This window comes from Rhinatrema bivittatum, chromosome 1 (genome assembly GCF_901001135.1).
Source record: "Rhinatrema bivittatum chromosome 1, aRhiBiv1.1, whole genome shotgun sequence".
Classification (NCBI taxonomy): domain Eukaryota; kingdom Metazoa; phylum Chordata; class Amphibia; order Gymnophiona; family Rhinatrematidae; genus Rhinatrema; species Rhinatrema bivittatum.
In genome coordinates, this window is record NC_042615.1 from 764,088,098 (window position 1) to 764,110,458 (window position 22,361).

General features: G+C 44.6%; 1 protein-coding gene across 1 annotated transcript in view; it reads left to right on the top strand.

The window, feature by feature from the left end:
- Positions 1-4,076: 4,076 nt before the first annotated feature.
- ALPK2 (alpha kinase 2) overlaps positions 4,077-22,361 on the top strand; it is a 311,543-nt gene continuing 293,258 nt past the window's right edge. Inside the window, exon 1 of the mRNA XM_029579517.1 lies at positions 4,077-4,202. The gene's annotated coding sequence lies outside the window, so the exon portion shown is untranslated. The remainder of the gene's footprint in view (positions 4,203-22,361) is intronic.

The following is a 22,361-nucleotide window of genomic DNA, read 5'->3' on the forward strand; positions in this document are numbered from 1 at the left end:
CATGACATTTTTCACATTTTATAAAATTTCGTCTGTTTTTACTCACACTGCTCTCTCAACCTTATGTCTTGATGTTCGGGCTCGATTCAAACATTTAACATGGTGGATTCTTTTTAAGCTCCCTCTCTCTTGAAAGATGACCAATTATTAACCACATACTGACGTATACTGACATTCTGACGTAAAAGATTTAAAGGACTGTTATTACTATTGAGCCAAACAGACTTGGAAATACACCTGTGCTCACCAACGTAATGACGTGTAATGATGTTCTAACACTGTTGCTATCTTAATGACATCTGTTTGAAAGTCCATAGTAAAATATTTAGGATCCCTTGAATTCCCTTGAATGGTCTCTAATGAATCAAACTATTCCATTCTATTCTACTATTGAGACCGTCAGGCTCCTCTGAATGCAATCTGAAAATCCATTCTTGTTCTTTCCGATAAAGTTGTTTTTCCTGGTTGCCTCCTCTGAAATTCATTTTGATGTGATCCAATACAAACCGACGCAATTCTTGAACTTGATGATTTTCTCTGAGACAGAGTTCGACTATGGGTGCTGATGTTCTTTTATAGGGGTGTGCATTCGTTTTGAACTTAAATGGAAAACGGAACTTTTTTTTTTTTTTAACTTAAAAAAATGATGAGGCGTAAACGATCGGATTTCCAACTTATTCAACATAGCTATGTTGAATACGTTGGAAATCGCGATTGTTGATCTAAATAAAAATTTAAACCCCTCACCCTCCTTAATCCCCCCCCCCAAGACTTACCAAAACTTCCCAAGCTGGCCAAAAGTTCCGTGAGGGTCCGGGAGCGGACGTGTGGGGAATCACGTGACGTCCGTGTCACGCCGACGTCACGTGGTCCATCGCGGTTCCGCTCCCGGGCCCCTCGTTGGACCCAAATGGCACTTTTGGCCAGCTTGGGGGGGCCTCCTGCCCCCCCCAAGCTGGCCAAAAGTTCCTTTTGGGCCCAACGAGGGGTCCCGGAGCGAACCCGAGGGGAATCACGTGACGCCGCGTCACGCCGACGTCACGTGCTCCTTGCAAAGGAGTTCAGGAATGGCGTCCTGACCCCGCTGGACCACCAGGGAGTTTTGGTAAGTCTTGGGGGGGGGGGGGGGGCGGGATTAAGGCGGGTAAGGGGTTTAAATTTTTATTTGCACATATGGACATAGACTCAACTTATGGAATTCTCCATATGTCCATATTGACCGCAAATGGGACCCCCTTTCGACTTATGGACTTATGAACTTAAACTTTTGGTCTGCACATCCCTATTCTTTTATTTCTCAGGCAGCTTTTGTGTTCATTAATGCAGGATCTCAGCGATCTCGTGGTTTGACCCACATAAATCTTCTTGCATGGACAAACTATGATATAAATTACAAAGTTTGTCTGATATGTGGTAAATTGCTTAAGTTTGTACACATATCCCATATGTGAACACATGTATTCCTTAAGCTCTAAAGTTTGATCGCAAATTTTGCAATGGCCACACGTATAATCTTATAAAGTCGATGGACAAAGAATTTCTCTTAAATTCTTCCCTCTGGAAAAGTCAGCTCTGAATTCCAAGTCTTCCAATCCTGGGATCATCTGAATAAGAGACCAATGGTTCCTCATGCAGTTAATAATTTTACAGGACATCAGTGAATATTTCGTGACACAAGTTATTACTGTAGCATCTTCTGATTTAGATTGTGGAGTTAACAGTGTATCTCTGTTATAATACAGTGCTCTTTTGAAGTCCGTGCTGATGCTACACACAAGATTGAGTTTCAAATCTTGTGTTAATTGTGCAGACTGTTGTCTATAAATGTTGATGTCTGAACAGTTTCTCTTATACCTCAAAAATTGAGAAAACGGTAGACTGTTCTTTATTTCTTTCTTTATTATTTATTTATTTCTTTGTTTTTATTTACCGACATTCGATCGAAATATCACATCGGTTTACATGTAACTGAACATAAATAAGGCAGAAGCTGCTTATTTTCATTATAACATTGTAACTTAAATAATAATTTAGAAAGATAGATTTACATAGTAACTTAGAAGGTTAATTGACATAGTAACTTTGAGAAATAACATTTAACATGTGACTTGGAGGAGATAGAGGGAGGGATGGGGTAGCATAGAGGATTAGATAAATGGTAATGGATGGGTGCTGTTGTAATGGAGCATGGTGTTTCTATCAGTACTTTTTTTGAACACACTTGTTATTTCTCCTGAATTTGTTTTCTTCAATAGTACATCCAGATATCTCATCAATAGTACATCCAGATATCTTATCAAAACTGTAGGTCATAGTAAATTGAATCCTTTCATCACAGGTGTTGATCCATTTTTTAAATAGCTGCAGTTCTTAAAAAATGGCACGGGCCATCCATTGCTCCTACCATGTGATAGGGGCTGGCCAATGGCACCGATAGGCCCTGTCATATGGTAAGGGCAAAGGGCTATTGGCACCATTTTGATTAGTGGCAGCCGACGGCCCAAGAGCGGGAGATCGCTCCTGGGATACCCACTGGACCACCAGGTACTTTAGAAAAGTTTGGGGGGGGGGGGGTCGGGAGGGGGTGGAATTCTAAATAATTAGATTTAAAGGGTCGAGATGGGTTTGGGGGTTCTTTTTCTGTGTGCCCTTTCTTCCCTCTCCCCCAAAATGATAAGAAAACCACACAAAAATTTAGTGAGGTTTTCCTATCGCTTTTGCCCCCCCCTTCCCCGATACTTGACGGATTAGAAAATATTGTATGATATTTTCATCTGTCAGAAAAACTATTCACATCCCTAGTATGTATTATTATACTGAGAAATATGTTAGGAGCCCTTTGCATAATTTTCTTGATTTTCAATACACATCATATTTAAATACTAACACGTGCTGTGATAAACATCGCACGCCTGTCATGCGTTGGACTCTGTTTACTGCATGATGAGGCCCTAACGTAGCTTGATGAAGGACTCTATCTACAGTACCTGAATGTAATCCACTTTGAAGTGACTGAAAGGCCGAATATTTAAAAAAAACAAACAAAATTATCCAGCTCAGTGGTGGCAAAGCTGTCACTTATCTGGATGTCTTACAAAGTGCTGCTTGGCCAGAAAAGAAGATAGCTGGATAAGTCTTCAAACACTAGTTATATGTCTATCATACTTATCCTGCCAAGGAGTGCTTTTCTTTTATTTATCTGGCTAGCTTACATAGCTGGATAAGTCGCCACAGCGCTATTTTTCTGAACTTTTGTTGCCATTTAGTTGGATGTCAGCACTTATTCAGCTATGTTTAAAATGCATGCCAATTATTTTTTGATTATATAAACATTATTGGTAGACTTATGTGTATTTTATATAGTGTGCGCCCGTAAAATTAAATGTGTGAGCATGTCCATATAGTTGTGAATATGGGCACGCTCGTGCATATTTTAAAATGATTCTCCCTGGGAATAGCCAGTACTTATCATTGTGCGATAGCAAAATGGGATCTATTTACTGTTTGGGATCTTGCCAGGTCTTGTGACCTGGATTAGCCACTGTTGGAAACAGGATACTGGGCTTCGTGGACCTTTGGTCTGACCCAGTATGGCAGCTCTTATGTTCTTATGTTAAATGGATTGTATTTCCTATACGATACTTTTACCCATGCAAACAGTGAAAACCTCTCATTAAATTCATAATGATAAAATATACAAGAGGCAGCATTCAGCTCCATTTCTTTAACCCATTCCTTGTGAGGAAAGGAGGGCGCTGGGGGGAGGGGTGCTTTTCATAATGTGCATTTTCAGTATGAGCTTTGTAAAGTGATGTTAAGTTTTCTGACAGTGAAAGCAGGGAACTGGAAACGCAACATGTAATCTGTTTCCTACATTTATGAACCATGCCTCTGGCTTCATGAGTGATATCAATGCCATCTGCAGCTCTTGCAAAAATCTATATTTATCTATACATACAGCAAACTTCTGTGATGCGGGAAAATGCTCAGTGACTTGACGTGACAGGGTCATTCAGTGCCATGCGAGTCTCACTGTGGGAAGAGGCACCTGCTACAAGAAATATTTCCTGCCAGACGCATTCTGTTCTGACAATGCCCTAGGAAGCCAAGCAACGTTCTAACGTCCAAACTGATTGACAGTGCTGGGGTACGCTACCTATCTTGGCTCTACAGCAAATTCTCCTGGGCCAGAGGTTTAAAATGTAAGTAGTGATAATGCTATTTTGGCACTTCAAAATACTTTCAACTTTTACTTTGATTTAGTTCTGTATTTCATTGAAACACTGAGAAGACTATTAATATCCTGAGAACTGGAAAAGTTCCTATAGCCTTCACTGACCAGCTTTCCTGTTATTTTATCTGTTTAAATACAAAAATAGTCTCTTCCCATGTTGTTATTGGCTAGTGCTGTCATGGTTTTTGTACAGCGATTACAGCTCAAGAAATCAACGCAGGAAAAGAAATCAAGCAAGAGAAGAGCAGAAAGTTCAGAGCACAAGGCACAGTAGGGAGCAAAAACGTTAAGAGAAAAATAAAACAAAAACATGGACTGTAATATCTTCAAACTCTTAATCCAGAATATGGGTAATAATCTGATTCTTCTCATCCCATCGGCTAGACCAGATTCAATCGAGTGTACATACAGACATAGTTACTGCTATTTGGCAGGCAGTTAAAAATAGCCTGTGGCAAGCTCAGCATTAAAGGCTGCTGCTAAGGGGTGGCGATTGCTGACTTTTTGTCAGATCTTCCTTAATTAAAGACGTATGACTGTAGGCAAATGTTTCCTATCTGAGGATTCCGCTATTGATCTCACTCATGGCACTTTGTTTGTCATGGCATAGATGGATGGTGATGCATGTCACAAGGCCAGCAGGGAGGTTTAGTCAAATGATGAGGGGGGTTCATTTTCTATTGCAAACTTTGAGTACTGAAATTTTGGACACAGCATGATATACTGTAATGTGTAAATAGTGTGACAGTGGGAACTTTGCACAAATTCTTACTTAGCCGGCTAACTTGCTGGGTCATTTATCATTTTGCTTTAGGGCCTTGTTCACGTGACAATGCCGTAATGTGCGCGATAAATAACGTAACACAAAATGCATATGCAAATTAAGAATTGAGTATTCACGTGGGAGGAGCCTGAGCAGAGGTAAATGGAAATGAGGATCTGCTAGCGCGGAGTGAGAGAGAGTAAATCACACTATCACGAGATTTAACACCGGATATAACTACACTTTTTTTTTTTTGGGGGGGGGTACAGTGAAAAACTATTTATCTCACTCCCGCGGGTATTATCACAGCGATTATTGCGAGTGATAAAAAGAGGAATGATAACGGACACAACTACCAGACCTTTCTGCTTCAATAAAAACACCTGTTCTTACCTGGTCTTGCTTCCTAAAGCCATAATGTTTGTGGCAAGTTTAATTGTTGGAGGAGACTGGATGCTTTGGGTGGCTCACCACAGACAAGAGGAACAACAGCTTCCTCAAGAACAGGCAGGGGTAGTTCCAAGCCCTCCTAGGGAAGTCCCTGCACTGGAGGCAGAGGCACAGGCCCCGCAGAGTCGGGACCTAGGGCAGCACCTGGCATGCAGGCGGCCACGACGGAGGAGATACAGGGAGCACATATTTCCTCCACAAACATCCTTGCTGGGCATGCCAGAGGACTATGTGGTTTGCAGGTATCACTTTAGTTTTCAGACTATCCTGGAATTATGTGAAGAAATCCAAAGGGATTTACCTGTCCTGAAAATTGGAGCTAATTGGCAACCCTTTTGCTGACATCGGAATGCTCTAGTAGCACACCTTCCCATAGAGCCTTGGGTAAAGGGCCTTGCTACCTGGTGCTATTCCAACAATGTGCACAGGTCCTTCCAAGGTACAGGGCTGACGGAAACACTAGGTGAACTAGGCCTGGGCCTAGGGTGCTGACCATTAAGGGACGTGAGCCATGTGAGGCAGCGAACAGCGATGCCAAAGAGGAGTGGAGAATAGGCAATCTTCACTTCTCTTTGCTGCCACAGCGCTGCCGCTCACAGCCCCACATGGCTCGTGCCCCCTAAAGGGGTTGGCGGTGCGATGGGAGGTGGTACTCCTCTTTGCCTCTGCGGCTCTGCCGCATGTGGCCTCACATGGCTCACGCCCCCCTAATGGGGGTGGCGGCGCAACTTGGGGTAGTGGTGCAACCAGATGAGGGCGGCACGGCGAGGGGGTGGGCAGGCGCAAGACAGAAGGTGCCTAGGGTGCCTAGTCCCCTTGCATAGGCCCTGCCAAGTTAGCTAACCTCCTGGTGGTTGCATGCACCCTGACACACATGCACCATACGACACCTACCTATGCAATTTGTAAATGATAATGGGGCGGATTTTAAGAGCCCTGCTCGCCGGTGAGCCTATTTTACATAGGCCTACCGGCGCGCACAGAGCCCTGGGACTCGCGTAAGTCCCGGGGTTTTCTGAGGGGGGCGTGTCGGGGGCGGGCCCGAACCGCGCGGCGTTTTCGGGGCGTGTCGGGAGTGTTCCGGGGGTGGACCCGTGGGTGTGGCTACAGCCCGGGGCGGTCCAGGGGCGTGGCCGCGCCCTCCGGACCTGCCCCCAGGTTGCGTCCCGGCACGCTAGCGGCCCGCTGGCGCGCGGGGATTTACATCTCCCTCCAGGAGGCGTAAATCTCCCGACAAAGGTAAGGGGGGGGGGTTTAGACAGGGCCGGGCGGGGTGGGTTAGGTAGGGGAAGGGAGGGGAAGGTGAGAGGAGGGCAAAAGAAAGTTCCCTCTGAGGCCGCTCCGATTTCGGAGCGGCCTCGGAGGGAACGGGGTAGGCTGCGCGGCTCGGCGCGCGCAGGCTATACGGAATTGATAGCCTTGCGCGCGCCGATCCAGGATTTTAGCGGCTACGCGCGTATCTACTAAAATCCCGCGTACTTTTGCTTGCGCCTGATGCGCCAGCAAAAGTACGCCAAATCGCGCGGTTTGAAAATTTACCCCAATGTGCAGAAGGTGAGGAACTTGGCCATTGTGATGTCATGTAGGTTCAGTTAGCTTCTCGGCGAGCCTACATCAGGATGCACGTCCAGCTTTGTGAAGGCAGAATTGGAAATCAGATGGTGTCCTGCCTTCACTTGTATTTTCATATGAGCTCGAAGATGTCACTGTCACCATATAGTTTCTACTGATTCTAAGAGCACACATATCTCTCCTGAGCAAAGGTTGATGTCATAGAAGCCAACAGTTAGGTGTGTTTGAACCTCCGGCCTTCACATGACCTGTCACAGCTAGCCTTACAGAGATATTGAGATGTCTGGGTGTTGCAAGGATCTTGACCATTATGGCTCACTGATAGTCATGTAGTGCAGCTGTATGTACGTATGTATGTACCCAGAAAATATGCAGAGTGTTTTGTTTTGAGCAATAGCTAGTATCTTTTACAGTCCTGGTGTGTTCTGTTACCACCCTTAAAGCACATAGGCTGAGCACTCCTGCGCCAAACAGCTTGCAGATAGTTCTGTTTGCAATGTCATTTCACACGTTTCCGTGGTTTAATGGTTGCAGGCCCTTGCTGATCCACATGCATGACACGACTTGTGGGGAATCAGGAAAAGCTGCTGTCCTCTGCGCTGTGCCTCATGTGGTGTAAGTCACTTTTACAGTTAGTGGTGAGCAGGGCAGGTGTGTAGGAGCAATGATCTGCTCTGTTTAAAACTTTAAGGTTAGAGAAACTGTTGTCAGCTGATGACTTCATGAGCCTACAAGCTGCCTCTATCGTACACGGCACACAGTGCTGAATGTATAAGCCTAATGCTCCCAGTGGTTTCATGTGGTTGGCCTGATGGCTGATGGGCTTTCTGTGTTGGTCTCTTGTCAAACATACATTTAGTGCCACCTATGGCTTTGAGGTCAGGCTTTGAGGTCAGTACCTCTGACAAAGTAGGTGTCATATATGCCTCTGACAGATGTGTTTTATGTGGACTGGTATACATAATCATTAATGAGGAAAGACTAGCAATACCTCATTAGCAGTTATGGACATGCTGCCACATACATCATTGTTGTTTGATGACAAACATTCCAGGAACATACACATTGCCCATGTGTAGGTGCACAAAGTGCTGCAGGTAGTTTGTACTCAAAAGATAAGTGTGTCAGTGTGCGAGACACAGTGAGTGACGTGCTGTGTTACCCCCTATCAATCTCTGTCTCTGGGGGTACTGTTGCACTAGATGGTCCCTCCCTTACCACAGCAATCCATACCCCAGAGCAGGTACTGTGTGTGTGCATTCATTTTGCACACACTGCTTTTAAGCAGCAGGGATTGAGTGTTTTCCACTATTGAGAAGGGGCACCTCTGAGAGTTGACCGTATGGGCTGCAGTATGCATGGCCTCAGGCCTTAAACTCTAAAATTTCCTCTAGTCCACTCACTTTTTATACCTAGTGTTGAGAGAGGGGTGGAAGTCTGAAAATTGCCAATGTCACACATCAAATATGCAGTCTTACAAGTGTGCATATTAGTTGACATTTGCCTGTAATGCACACAGTGCCACGGAGGCTTTTCCACCTAGTACTTGGAGTGGGCCTGATAATCCAGTTATTTGGGGGTGTGCAGGCTACCTAGAGCTTAAGCTGTCACTGAGGCTTGCCATTTTAGGGTTGGAGGAAGTGGGTGTTAAAAAGCTGTCCACTGAATATGGGTATGCTGGGATGGCAGGAACGTGGAGCGGCAAGGACAACCTAATGGCATCCAATTTTGGGCTGATTAAGATGAATGAGATACCCGGTGCAGGATATTGTGTGTATGTGAGTGAGTGTGTGTGTGTGTGTGGGGGGGGGGGGTTACTTGGCAAGTGGGAGAGGCAGTCCTATTGTCTTTTTCCAGTTACTGGTCTTCTTAGCCTCCTCTCTGTTAAGCAGAGGGCTGCTGCTGCTGTTTGGGACCAGGCAGACTTCTACAGACTGTCATGTCTGTAGTGGGCTGCCTTCAGGATCTGGATACTACCTGCAAGGTCATCCTTACCTTACACATATTATATAGATTCCCAAGACATGTCAGTACAGGAGTGCTAGCCAGTCTGTGGAAGTCTGCTTGGTCCCAAGCAGCAGTGGCCCTCTAGGCCTCTGGTGTTGGCCTGTGGACATTCTTAACATGAAAATACTCCCTCACTCCTCCTTCCTAGTTGTCATACAGCAGCTGACACTCTGTTCCAGCTATCTTCAAATAGTGGTTTATTGTGAAAGGTACAAATGGTTGGGTACAGATAGCCTTTGAGTCATAACACAGGTGAGGGGGCCAAAGATAAAGCCTTGTGTGATGATGACTCTAACTTCCCTTTGACACCACTCAAGCTCTATAGGCACACAATATACTGTGTTGCCAGCTAGTTACTGTTCAACTTACATATAGGCCCATGTAAGCAAGAGTTAGCTAAGAGTATGCAATGTGAAGAAGGCAAAAAGAGGCAATATTGAAACACTGAGCATTCATTTGTATGGCCTAGCCCATATGGTTTTGCCTGCTAGATAAGTGGCTATTTGAAATATGCAAGGCATTCTAGAATGCAAGGTCATGTGGGGGGGGGGGGGGGGGGGCAAACCTTGTACCTAGTGAACCATTAACACAAAAACCACACAATGAAAGGAGCCAACCAAGAAGTGTATTTATCAAACCAGTGACCACTTTATTAGGGAAGACATGTAGTCCACTATTTGAAATCAAGTCAAAGTCTTAGGTAATCACAATCTGCAAGGACAAGATAGCAAATAGCCAAAACATTGTAAATTATATGAACAGCATATTCTGTGTAGACCTGTACATACATTGTTTGAAATGGCATCATTACATATACAGGCTTAGCATCTTATCCTTTTGACACAATTATGATTACAACAAAGACCATAGAAAAAAGAAGTGCCACCTCCAATAGCTACAGTAAAGCTCTAATGCTGGAGATGATAGCAGCCTTGCTATGTGATGGCTAGGAAAAGGCCCCAGACAGTCCTTGTTGTAAAAGTGTACTCAAAGGGAAAAACTAAGGGCAAGGCAGCAGAGTTCAAGTGAAGGCCCCAGAAGTTCATGTTGAAAGAATGCACCAAAGGGGTCAGCCTAAGGGCCAAGGCAGCAGAGTTTAAGTGAAGGCAGCAGGACCAGGACCAAAGAGCGCAGCATGGAGACAGCAGAAGCATATACTGATATGAGATGAGACTCCAGTATCCAGAACAGGAGATGAGACATGATGAGAAGAGGCAACAGCTGGACCATGATTGGAGGATGGAATATAGGCAGGGTGGCCTTAGAGTTAGGCTACTGGACCACAAAAGCTGTCAGTAAACCATCCCTTCTGCATGCTAGCACAGAAACTCTGTAGTGAGGACAGGCCCAGCAGGCTTCTTCCATCTAGCCAGCACAGGAACTCTGTAGTGAGGTCAGGCCCAGCAGGGTTTCTTCCATCTAGCTGGCACAGGAACTCTGTAGTGAGGACAGATCCAGCAGGCTGCTTCTATCTAGCCAGCACAGGAACTCTGTAGAGGGGCCCGCCCTGAATTGTTGGTACAACTCTTCTTATTTGGCATTTGATGCTACCACCTTTGGTCCTTTATGGTCCCTTGCACATCGTGGCTTGCCACTTGGAGGGACCATGCCTTTTGGGGGCCTACCCCTCTGGCATCTGACAGCTCAGGGACTGCTGCGGGGTGTAGACTCCAGTGATGCTGGGAAAGACTCAGATGGCTGCTCGGGCATTCCTTGCAGGATCTGCGTCAGCATGTTCGTCATGCTATTGAACGCTGCAGCCAGTGTCATAAAATTCTGTGTGTTTGCAGCAATCTGATCTCGCAGGATCTGGTTTTGCTTGTTGACAGCCCTCCTGAGGCACACTAGCTCTGCCAATATGTGTCGGAGGTATATCCCATGCCTCCTTTCCAGCTGGTCCAGTTGCTCATGCATCGACTCCTCTGTTTGTGGTGGGATGTTGTTGGTGCTGGTGTCGGGCCTGGGGGCAATGATGGTCATAGTGCTGGTGACGGTGCTGTGATGGGGGTGTGGAATGCAGGAATTTTGGTCTCCAAATGTGGCATGATGGAGCTTCTAGGCTGCTCCTGCCGAGGGCATAGTGCTTCAGGCTATTTTGAGGTTGTGACGAATCTTTTGGCTCCCACTCAAGGTTCTGTTCCTCCATGAAGCCAGATAGGTTGAGAGATACATTGAGTGGGCTGGGTGAATCCAGGGATTGCAGCATCTGCAATAGCTCCTGAGCATGTGACTGCTACTGCTCTTTCTCCTCCTTGCTCACCTGGGTCTGGGCATCCATAGGAAGGTCCTGTGCAAAAGTGCTGCTGCGCTGCTGGTCCCTGAGGCTTCCTGGCTGGGACCAGCAACTTTGTGGGTGAGAGCTGTGGAAACAAAACATAAGACATAAATACCAATGGCAACAAGTATCCTTTCTTCATTTGGCATCAGAGGTGCATTTTACTTATTAGCATTGTGAGCATCTTATACCAAATGATGTGAACACTCATTGCTGCCTGCCCATTTACAGGTGAGGTGAACGTATTGACTGTGGCTTCCTTAGTGTCCAGCTGCTCAGCCATGTCCTGGAAGACATCTGGTCCCAGCCTTTGCATGAGGTGCTCCTCCAAAGGGGTGAGGATGATGGGACAAGGGGTTCCTCCTCTGGTCTGCCATATATATGTAATTCTGGCCATTACCTTGGCTTTCAGTTGCACCTTGATATCCTGGTACATGTGGGCCTCCTACTCCCCGCTTCTTAGGACTCCGCTGCACCTGGAGCTGCCCTGGGCTATATTATGCCAGATCTGGCCCTTGGATAACTTTGAGGTCTTGGCTGCCCGGTTGCCAAACAGCATGGCATAATGCTCCAGGACCCCTGCAATAACCATCTCATTATCCTGGACATTGAAATTGATGGCCCTGAGATGAGGACATCTTGCTGCCTGGCTGTGAGAAGGGAGTACCACTTCTGCTTCCAGAGAGGTGACCTCTCTTTCCTTATTCTCCCTCCCACTCCCCTCTCGCCTCCCTTCCTGCCCCCCTCCTGCCCCTGCCCTGCCAACTCTCTTCCCCTCTGACCTCTCTGTCTATCCCTAGCCTGATGTCCTTCACCTCTGTCCTCACCTGCCTATCCCCTCCCCCCACCTTCTCCTAGCCCTTCCCTCTTGCCTATCTCTACTCCTATACCTGTCCCTACTCCTGCACCTCCTTCCCCTAGCACTCCTACCCTCGTCCTCCCACATCCTCTCCTCCCTCCTCCCCCTTATATCCTCAGACCTCTCCTCTTCTCTCTCCCCACGCCTCTCATGCTCCATCATCCTCACTCCTCCTTACCACAAACACCACTTCTTCACACTCCTCCACCAACACCACTCCTACACTCACACCACTCTCCTCACTCCTCTACATTCCTCCACCGCCACTCCTCCACACTCCTCTATCACCACTCCTACACTCCTCCTCAATCCTCCACCACCTCTGCTCCACACCAAAAGACAGTCAGACAAACTGGACTAACAAACAAAAATGTTCACTACAACAAAGAAGACAAAACACCAAGGTAAAGGGAAACAGATAGCAACAGAAAACCAGACAACATATTCAGGTAATTGAATCAGAAAAAGCTCCTACTCCCACTAAACCACTCACCAACTCTACTCTCCTCTCTCTCCCACACCTGACACACCCTCAAAGAGGCAGCTGTAGGAAGCCGGGATATATAAACTGAAAAAATAATGCACCATGCACTAATTTATGCTAGCCACGTAAAATGACTTGTATGGTGATGCCACAGGTGATGTAGTGACAATGCACCATGCGCTGAGACAACACAGTGTACATTATTTACCTATGCGATGCGGCAGGCTGCAAATTAGCCTAACCACACCCTGTTTTATCACGGGTGCTATTTTTGATAATTTATTGTGATTTGATTAATCTAGGTCTTAACTGGGTAACTCAACACCAGGGGCGGATTGGCCTTTTGGCCTATTGGGAGTTCGAGCATCCCCCGGTGGGCCAGTCGCGCTAGTCATGTGGTCTGCCGAGCGTGGCCGCGGCAGACCAGATTATATCTCCTGGGCCGGCCTGGGCGGCGAATCCCTGGGCCGGTCTTCATCGGGAATCTGCCACTGCTTGCTCAACACCTACCAGTTATGCCCCTGGAATGCCCCTATCTTAGTACCAGATTCACTAAGGGTTTTTCCCATAGACACAAAATGGGGAAAAAAGCCTTAAGGAATCTGGCCCTTAGCTGGCTAAATTCTAGCCGGTTACCTTATTAGCCAGCTAGAATTTAGCTGGATATGTGCCCAAATATTAATTTAGCTGGCTAACTTCTGAGTTAAGCTGCTAAATATTATTTATTTATTTATTTAGATTTTTTATATACCGCCATTCATGAACAGGTCACATCATGTCGGTTTACATAGAAAACAAGGGGTGCAATGAACAGTAGAACTAAACTAGTGCAAGGGGAATGCAGTTACAAAAAACCAGGGGTATAATAACTGGGAGCGAGAAAAATAGGAACAGAGGGGAGTAAGAGAACTGTAAGGGGATAAAATAAATAACTTAAAGAATATTTACAATATCAAATGGTAACGTTGTTACAGGAGTTGGAGGTGGTTATGAGTTGTCCGGGAAGGCTTGTTTGAAAAGCCAGGTCTTCAATCTTTTGCGGAAAGTTGGTAGGCAGGGTTCTAGGCGCAGATTTGTGGGTATGGAGTTCCACAGAGAAGGTCCAGCTGTCGAGAATGCCCGATCTCTTGCCGTGGTATGTCGGGTGGATTTTGTGTTTGGTTCCAATCCACAAAATCCACAAAATTGCACATTGTGATTTTATTTCATCAATGTATGCGTAGATCTACTGTATATAACATTTGCATTGGTAAAACTGGTTTTAAAATGTATTTTATCCAGTGATTCATTCCCTAATATATTTCACATTTTCTTATTCTTTCTGCATAAAATATAATAGAGACACGGGGGGAGGGGGTGCAGTTTTCACCCTCTGTATTTTGGGACAATGCCTGCAGGCACTTTCTACCTGTGGACTCTCCCCCAGTTTTCAAAAACAAGTACCTGCAGACATTTGCACCTGTTCTTCTTGCAGGTGCTTTTTTTTCATGGAAAATAATGAGTGTAAAGTTGAACATGCAATCTACGTATGTCATTTTTCTGCCTCCAACTAAAACATGCCCCCAAGAGCACTTTCTCTAAATGCAGCTAGATATGTTCAGATCGTGGAACGCTGCACACACTCATAGCCACTTTGAGGGTGGGTGGTTTTCTGACAGGCCAACTGATATGCAGAAATGGCTACTGACCTATGTAAATGGCTTTGAAAATTGCCCTCATAAAGTACATATTCTAAAGAGACACTTCACATTAGCTTCTAACATGGGTTAGCCACCATGCATTCCATCCTTCATAAAACATTTAAAAGATGATGAAGAAAAGTCAGAAGGCTAAGTCAAAGCTCTGAAAATAGCACTTTCCCATATAAGGAGACGAGATCTGGTGATTACAACACTGAACTATGAATCAGCAAAAGTCCTGGGGCCTGATTTGAAGAAAGTCTTTCATCATGAACTCTCTGGGACATTGGGTATGTCATTTTAGATTTCTAAACTTCCAGAACTCACCTGAAAACAAGGCACTTATACTAATCTAATTTTCCAAGTCAATACACTTAAAAAAATGAAGGGACTTATTTACTAAGCTGTGCTAATGTATTATTGCACATTAAACACCACTTTTGGTGTTTAGAAGCAATAAAAACAATTATTGCAAGCTAACTGGAAATAAGAACATAAGAACATGCCATACTGGGTCAGACCAAGGGTCCATCAAGCACAGCATCCTGTTTCCAACAGTGGCCAATCCAGGCCATAAGAACCTGGTAAGTACCCAAAAACTAAGTCTATTCCATGTTACTGTTGCTAGTAATAGCATTAGCTATTTTCTAAGTCAACTTAATTAATAGCAGGTAATGGATTTCTCCAAGAACTTATCCAATCTTTTCTTAAACCCAGCTACACTAACTGCACTAACCACATCCCCTGGCAACAAATTCCAGAGCTTAATTGTACTTTGAGTGAAAAAGAAATTTCTCCGATTAGTTTTAAATGTGCCACATGCTAACTTCATGGAGCGCCCCCTAGTCCTTCTATTATCCAAAAGAGTAAACAACCAATTCACATTTACCAGTTCTAGAACTCTCATGATTTTAAAGACCTCTATCATTTTCCCCCTCAGCCGTCTCTTCTCCAAGCTGAACAGTCCTAACCTCTTTAGTCTTTCCTCATAGGGGAGCTGTTCCATTCCCCTTATCATTTTGGGCTCCCTTCTCTGTACCTTCTGCATCACAACTATATCTTTTTTGAGATGCGGTGACCAGAATTGTATACAGTATTCAAGGTGTGATCTCATCATCGAGCGATACAGAGGCATTATGACATTTTCCGTTTTATTCACCATTCCCTTCCTAATAATTCCCAACATTCTGTTTGCTTTTTTGACTGCCACAGCACACTGAGCCGACGATTTCAATGTATTATCCACTATGACAACTAGATCTCTTTCCTGGGTGGTAGCTCCTAATATGGAACCTAACATTGTGTAACTATGGCATGGGTTATTTTTCCCTATGTGCATCATCCACATTAAACTTCATCTGCCATTTGGATGCCCAATTTTCCAGTCTCACAAGGTCTTCCTGCAATTTATCACAATCTGCTTGTGATTTAACGAGCCTGTTACTTTGAGGAATATCAGCCATCAATATTAGAATAGTTTATCACGGCTCAGAAAGAGCCCATGAGTCAGGATAAGCCATGAAAGGTAATTACACCTTAAGAGATGCAGTTAGCTTCCCCCCCAAGAGCAACAGCATGCTAATACACATGTCGATGCTCTCAGGAGCACCCACTGATGTACTTCTAAAGGGGCAATTAGGCCCGAGTAAGATGCCCCCGCTTTGCACTCTAAAGATCCCCATCATTGTAGAGCAGTGGTTCTCAACAAGTGTATCGGGACATAGTGCTGTGTCGCGAGGTCCCGGGAGGTGTGTCGCAGGGCCAGCTGTCTCCTTATAAGCCTGGGTGGGAGATGGTTGACTTCTCTTATATTGGGCCTGATGGGAGGCTACTCTCACTTCCTTCTCTTCTTTTTGGCCCAGTGGGAGGCTTTCACCCAGATCAGAGCGAGACATTGCCAACTGCTGCTGTTCTGGGCCCCGATGGGACACAAACTTTATCTTCCCCTGCTGAGTCTGGGAGTGATGCTGCTGCTGCTGATCTCTACACCCTGTGGAGGGTGGGGGAAAGAAGGTTGGAAATTCTGGGCAGTTTGAAGTGGAAGGGAGAGGGAGTGTGGGGGCTGCTAAGCAGGAAGGGATGGGAAACAGGGGGTCAGGGTAGCTAGACAGGGAGGGAGTAGAGAGAGTCAAGCAGAGGAGAGAAGGAGCATAGGGAAGAGGATGTGGGGGGTCAGGAAAGCTGGGCAGGTGAGTGTGAGCGGATGATTGAAAGGGAATAATTGGGAGATGTGAAGGATGATGGAGACAAGGGGTGCAAGAGCCATAATATGTCAGTTTGGGGAATGTGCATTTCTTCTATCTTTGCTTAGTGTAAGAAGAAATGTATTTCTGTTTCTAGTTCTCCAGTTTTGCACTGCATACAGAATGGCTTTAAGGTTTCCATTCCAGTTTTTGTCTCTACATTTGTAATTTCTGTCTTTTTTTTTTTTTTTTATACTTTATTGAATTTTTAATCTTCATGACATAACATGCCAAATACAATGCGGGTATCTATTTTTCTAAAATACAAAAGTAAACATTAACCCATATTTATAAATCCCCAAAATAGATTTTTCACATTAACTTTAGCAGTCAAATTATTATCTTCCATTGAAGGTTAACAATAGATACCCTATTACCATGAAATTTGCGATAACCAATCTTTCTAATTGAGCATTAATTAAAGTAACACTTTTAGGAAAATTAGAAGTATAGTGCTCTACCCTTTATATAATATGACAACCCTCTTAGCTCTTGGCTTCTAAGAACGTTTTAAGATCTGACGGTTCAAAATAAGTATATTTTATACTATTCAGTCTCAACATGCATTTGCATGGGTGGCGCTCTACCATTTGAGCTCCAATTTGTTCAGCAAGTTGTCTCAGGGCCAGAGATTCTTTCCTTCTTTGTTGGGTCGCTTTGGAATTTGTGGTCTTTTATTCTGTATTTGGTGAAGGATGGAACTGTATGTGTGAATGAAGTGAGGAATTTTACTAATAAGAAGGGATCTGTATCAGTCTTATTTGTTGGGTTTACTCATTCTCAATAGGACACGCAGTGCTGGTGCACTGCTGCCTTCTCATAGGTAGGGATATTACCGTCTGAGTTCTTGGAGTTAGTATTGCTATGATATGGCAGGTTTGCTACATATGTGCTATTTTGTTTTTCTGGTTTTGTTTTTTACAGTGCACCTCGTAGTAAGAGAGTTTGTGTTTCTGTTACTAAAATTGTACCGGAATCAGAATATATATTTTATATGGTGAGTTGTGTGGGGAAACCTCCTCTCTTAGGGATGTGAATCGTGTCCTCGATCGTCTTAACGATCGATTTCGGCTGGGAGGGGGAGGGAATCGTATTGTTGCCGTTTGGGGGGGTAAAATATCGTGAAAAATCGTGAAAAATCGTTAAAAAATCGAAAAATCGAAAAATCGAAAAACCGGCACATTAAAACCCCCTAAAACCCACCCCCGACCCTTTAAATTAAATCCCCCACCCTCCCGAACCCCCCCCCAAATAACTTAAATAACCTGCGGGTCCAGCGGCGGTCCGGAACGGCAGCGGTCCGGAACGGGCTCCTGCTCCTGCATCTTGTTGTCTTCGGCCGGCGCCATTTTCCAAAATGGCGCCGAAAAATGGCGGCGGCCATAGACGAAAAAGATTGGACGGCAGGAGGTTCTTCCGGACCCCCGCTGGACTTTTGGCAAGTCTCGTGGGGGTCAGGAGGCCCCCCACAAGCTGGCCAAAAGTTCCTGGAGGTCCAGCGGGGGTCAGGGAGCGATTTCCCGCCGCGAATCGTTTTCGTACGGAAAATGGCGCCGGCAGGAGATCGACTGCAGGAGGTCGTTCAGCGAGGCGCCGGAACCCTCGCTGAACGACCTCCTGCAGTCGATCTCCTGCCGGCGCCATTTTCCGTACGAAAACGATTCGCGGCGGGAAATCGCTCCCTGACCCCCGCTGGACCTCCAGGAACTTTTGGCCAGCTTGTGGGGGGCCTCCTGACCCCCACGAGACTTGCCAAAAGTCCAGCGGGGGTCCGGAAGGACCTCCTGCCATCCAATCTTTTTCGTCTATGGCCGCCGCCATTTTTCGGCGCCATTTTGGAAAATGGCGCCGGCCGAAGACGACAAGATGCAGGAGCAGGAGCCCGGTCCGGACCGCTGCCGTTCCGGACCGCCGCTGGACCCGCAGGTTATTTAAGTTATTTGGGGGGGGTTCGGGAGGGTGGGGGATTTAATTTAAAGGGTCGGGGGTGGGTTTTAGGGGGTTTTAGTGTGCCGGCTCACGATTCTAACGATTTATAACGATAAATCGTTAGAATCTGTATTGTATTGTGTTCCATAACGGTTTAAGACGATATTAAAATTATCGGACGATAATTTTAATCGTCCTAAAACAATTCACATCCCTATCCTCTCTATCCATTGTTTGTGGACCCGAGGAGGCAGGGTGGGGGGTGGGGGGGAGGTAGGTACCTAAGGATGCAGAGTATATGTTTACATTTACCCCCGTGATGGTCAAGCGTTCAGTGTGTCATGCATGTAAGCATTATCTGTCAGGTGTGTCCCAATAGAAAAAAGGTTGAGAACCACTGTTGTAGAGCACTCCTCACAGTAAATGCCCCTTCAGATCCTATCTTCCCAGAAAAATAACCCCACCCCCATACATAAGACTGACGTTAAGCCCCACCTCTTGATGTAATCTCACACCCTTGAATCTCCAAAATTGGGCTTCCTATGCTCTGCTGGACCCCAGATCCCAGAGAGGCTTTTTCTGTTGAAGAGGTATTTTGAAATAACAGGGGAATTAGAGTGCAGTGGGACTTACATGAGCCCTGTGGCCTCTTTAAGTTGCTACAGTCAGCAATTCACATACTTTCCAAGAGCAATGTATATTCTTGGTGCCACTGCAAGATTCACTAAACTGCAGTACTTACAAATTTGTTTTCAGTAAATATTTTAGGTTGTCGGGGGTGGAGGTCTGGGCCTGCTGGCCCCAAAGATTTTTCTCTTAACCAGTAATATGTTGAATATATAAACAGTTAAGATTATCCAGGCAGACTTGTCCAGATAACTTTAACCAAGCACATTCAGAGGCGTGCTTAAAGTTAATATTCAGATAACTTTGCTTAGATAACTTTAGCCACGTATATTCAGCAAGAGACAAGGGCAGATTGGTCACTCAGAGCTTCAGATATGCCCTAGTGGGTAGTGAGGCCAATCATGGGACTAGATTGGCTGCAGTGGCCTGATATCTGCAGACCTGCTGCCTCATATACCAGGCGATGTGCAGCTCTTCTCATACACTAGGAGCCTCCCTTGAGGCTCCTCGCTCGCTCCTTCCTTTTCATATTTCCCAAGGTGGTGGTGACAGCTGTAATAGAGGATCCACGACTTTCTTAAGGCATCCCTTCCCCTCTGTCATCATAAGAATACCATCTACGGTCAGACTATGGATCCACCAAACCCTGATTCTTGTTTCTAGCAGTGATTAATCTGGGTCACATAAATACAATCTCTCACCAACAGGTAGATAATCATACATGTACAAACTAATTTTTTCACCTTCATTTCTATTTTTCAGAAACTTTTGGTTTGTTTTTTACTTTTGAGATTTTTTTTTTTTTTTTTTTTGTTATTTATATACTACCTTTCAACCACTTCAAAGCAGATTTCATGCAGGTATTGTCTTGTTCCCAGAGAGCTCACAATCTGCATTTGTACCTGTAGCAATGGAGGGTGAAGTGACTTGCCCAAGGTCACAAGAAGTGACAATGGGATTTAAATCCTGGTTTCACTGGTTCATAGCCCACAGCTCTAACCACTAGGCTACTCCTCCACTTCTCTATCTGTTAATAATGTACTCTATTTGCTAATACTAATAGTGCACACTACATTACAAAAATATCAATTAATGACATTTTGTTTTTTGGTTCGTTTGAAACAAAACTAAACTGTACTCATTTGTCATCTTTTACACTTTTGTTTCTAACAAATGAACATCCCTACTGGTTTTCCTCAAGTGTACCTGGTTAATAATGATTTATGGACATTCCCTTCAGGAACTTGTCAAAACCTTTTTTAAACCTAGCTATGAATATATGAACATAAGAACATGCCATACTGGGTCAGACCAAGGGTCCATCAAGCCCAGTATCCATTTTCCAACAGTGGCCAATCTAAGCCACAGGTACCTGGCAAGTACCCAAACATTACATAGATCACAAGATACTATTGCTTATTAATTACCATCATAGCAGTTTATGGATTTATCCTCTAACCTTTTTTAAACCCAGTTACACTAACTGCTGTAACCACATCCTCTGGCAATTAATTCCAGAGCTTAACTATGCACTGAGTAAAAAAGAATGTTCTTCAATTTTTAATGAGCTACTTGCTAACTTCATGGAATTCCCCTTCTATTATCTGGGAGAGTAAATAACTGATTTACATTAACTTGTTCAAGTCCTTTCATGATTTTGTAGACCTCTATCATATCCCCTCTTGGTCATCCCTTGACCAAATTGAACAGCTCTAACTTCTTTATCCTTTCCTCATAGGACAGCTGTGCCATGCTCCTTAACATTTTCATTGCCCTTCTCTGCACTTTCTTCAGTGCAGCTATATCCTCTTTGAGATGCAGTGACCATAACTTCACACAGTATTCAAGGTGTGGTCTCACCATGGAGCAATACAGAGGCATTATGACATCATCTGTTTTATTTTTCATTCCCTTCTTAATAATTCCCAACATTCTGTTTGCATTTTTGATAGCTGTTCAGCTTGGAAAAGAGATGGCTGAGGGGGGATATGATAGTGGTCAACAAAATCATGAAACGTCTTGAACTGGTAAATGTGAAATGGTTATTTAATCTTTTCAATAATACAGGGACTAGGGGGAACTCCATGAAGTTAGCAAGTAGCACATTTAAAACAAATCAGATAACATTCTTTTTCACTCAATGCACAATTAAGTTCTGGAATTCATTCATTGCCAGAAGATGTAGTTAAGTCAACTAGTGTAGCTGGGTTTAAAAAAAGTTTGGATAAGTTCCTGGAGGAGAAATCCATAAACTGCTATTAATCAATAGGGAATAGCCACTGCTTGTTGATGGCATTAGTAGCATGGGATCTATACATACAGTAACTCTCCTTCAAACAGTATACTTCCACTTATCTTTCACTGTAGCATAACTGAAGCACAACTGCTATGATGTGTATACTTAATTATATTTTTACATTTAAACTAGTCCTCTTTTAATAGAGAATACCACTCAATTGCTATATTAGGTCTATCTGGAATTACTGAATGCAATTCAGAATTGTATGTTTAAACATGTTTTCCAATTGTCTCCTCTCCAGGAATTATGCACCTGTTAGATAACTGTCCACTAAAGATCAGTAAAGATATAAATATGATCAATGCAATGCTGTATCATTGGAGACCTTCTTAGTGAGAGATAAAGAAATGGCAAAATATTAAACAAATGCTTCAGTTCAGGGTTCATTAAAGAAGACCCTGGAGAAGGGCCGTTGCTGGCTAAGAATACCGTAAAAGGGGATGGGGTAGATGAAACTCTGTTTATGGAGCAGAATGTAGGGGAAGAGCTAGGCAAACTAAAAGTGGACAAAGGTATGGGGCCAGATGAGGTACTCCCCAGGATACTAAGAGTCCTCAGAAATGTGCTAGTGGGTCCACTGAAGGAACTGTCCAATAGATCCCTAGAAATGGGAGAGGTGCCACTGGATTGGAGAAGAGTGGTGGTGGTCCTGCTTCACAAGAGTGGTAGCAGAGAGGAATCTGAAACTACAAACTGGTTAGCCTCACCTCAGTCTCTGGAAAATTTATGGAGATGCTGCTGAAGGAATGGATAGTTAACTATCTATAATCAAGTGGGTAGCTGGACCCAAGACAGCATGGAATCACCAGAATAAGGTCCTGTCAGACAAATCTGATTGCTTTTTCTGATTGGATGACTAGAGAATTGGTTCTAGAAAGAACGCTTGATGTGATCTACTTGGATTTCAGCAAAGCTTTAGATATGGTCCCACATAGGAGAC